Source organism: Pteropus alecto, unplaced genomic scaffold (assembly GCF_000325575.1).
Source record: "Pteropus alecto unplaced genomic scaffold, ASM32557v1 scaffold90, whole genome shotgun sequence".
Classification (NCBI taxonomy): domain Eukaryota; kingdom Metazoa; phylum Chordata; class Mammalia; order Chiroptera; family Pteropodidae; genus Pteropus; species Pteropus alecto.
The window spans coordinates 1,075,224-1,077,292 of record NW_006429894.1 but is presented as its reverse complement, the minus strand read 5'-3'; positions in this window follow the sequence as shown (position 1 = coordinate 1,077,292).

Sequence of the window (2,069 nt, the reverse complement as noted above, 5' to 3'; positions counted from 1 at the left end):
GCTCCCGGATAATCCCGCCTCGGGAGCGAGGCCACGCCGGGCGCCGTGGTCGGCGCCGGGGAGGGCGCGTCCTATCCGAATGGACACAGATGGATGCTGGGGGACAGATGGCAGCGTCGAGGGGCAGAAAGTGTAAGACCTGACCCCCCGCGGGGCGGGCCACGCAGCCGGAACCGTTTGGGGTCTCATCACCGCGACCCCGCCACCGCCTTCCCGCAAGGTCCCCTGGGTGGGGGGACAGGCTGAGGCTGCCGACTGCCCAGAGCTCCTGGGGACAGCCCCCCAGCCCACAGGGGGGCTGTCTGGATTCTCTGTGGCTAAAACTTGGAGAATTTCAGTAAATCACAGTTTAGAGGGAAAATGAGTGGTCAGTTGGCTTACAGACCATCGAGGGGCGGGATGGTCCATGGGGGGTGGGGGAGTTCAGCTCCATCAACGATGGACCCTCTGTCCCCCAGAGGACATCCAGGGGCCGCTCCCCTCGGACCCTGGCCCAACAGGGCAGCGGGGCTACACCATGTGGCTTCTTCCTTGGGGGGCCCTGGAGCCAGCGGGGTGTGGGCGGTGTGGTCAGCTCTTCCTTTGGGGACAAGATGGGCTCCCTGGAAGTAATGTCCAGCTTCAGGTTGCGAAGCCACCGAGCGATTGCCGACCTTGCCTGTGACACGCGCCAGCCGCTTCCTCCCTCTGCCCTACGAGCCCCACGAGCCCGCACCTGGCCCTCTCTGCAGCCGCAGCCTGACCGGTGGCACACGCTCAGGGACCGCGCCTCGGTGGCCCGCCCGCCCTCCCATCGGCCGGCAGCAGCCGCATCCCTGCTTCTCTCCCCCAAGGGCGCAGCTCAGGGGACAAGGGGCCCCGTTGGCGGGCCAGAGGTGTTATTTCGGGGAAATCGGGGTTTCTCCCAGGAGGAGGGGGCGCCCGGGGCAGGACCCTTGCTCACCAATGCCCTGCCTGGGAAGGGACACTGTAGGGCATCCCTGGGACAGAGAACTCAGGAGAACTACAAGGAACTGAAGGGAGGGTGGGAGGCCGGAGTGCGTGGGGGTCCCCTCCCCACTCGCCCCTCTCCTCCTCACCGTCTGTGCTGTGCACCCCTTAAACCCACAGTGCTGTATGTCAGTCACACCTGAACATGGTGGGGGAACCCTGAAGCTCATGCTCATGAAAACCTGACCCAAGCTCATTTTTCCAAACGTTTTTTCGGAAGAAGATTAAATACGCATCTCGGGACACCTCAGCATAAACCTTTGTCCACTTCCGTGTGGGAAACAAAATAAAATCATTACCTTCTAGGGGCAATGACAAAGAGAAACGCCCAGCACGCCGGCATGAAACCCGTGCCCGCGCGCTTCCTGCGAGTATTCCTCTTGGCGACACGCAGTGAGCAGAACCCTGGGCCAGGTTGCCAACGCGTCGGTGGACAGATGCTGCGGCCGGACTTCCCGCCGCTCCCAAAGGCCCTTCAGCGCGAGCCCAGTGATTCCAAACTGACTTTCCCTCAGCTACCAGAACCGGACTACGGAGCGTTCCACGGAGCGAAACGGCATCACACTTCACATGGTGCGAGCTAAGCGAAGCCGTGACCGCGGGGACCAGTCAACCCAGGGTGGACCCCAGTAAAGCACGGCCACCGAGCCGGTTCAAGGAACCCTACAGCCTTCCTGCCAGAGGGACACCCCAGGAGGAAGCTCTGAGGCCTCGCTGCTGCCGCGGGAGGACGCGCTACTGACAGCCGACAGCCCTTGTCCCGTAACGGTGCCTTCACTGCACGAATGACCCAGCATTCTAGAGATTTAAGGTCGCCGTGAACGACGTAAGTGTGGTCTACCCAGCAGTCATATTTTTAAAGTACCAATTGGATGTCAGATTCAACAATGTGTGCTCTGAGGCGTTTTACATGAAAAGCTGCTCATCTATAGCACCTGGTCTGTTTTAAAATATTAAAACTAACAACATGAAAACGTGAAAGTGTGATTCCTGTAAATTAGCAGGAAATCGAATCCAGTGGCTAATAATGATAAAGTCTGTGCTTCATTTTAAATACGGGGAAGGCATATCTGAGTGTG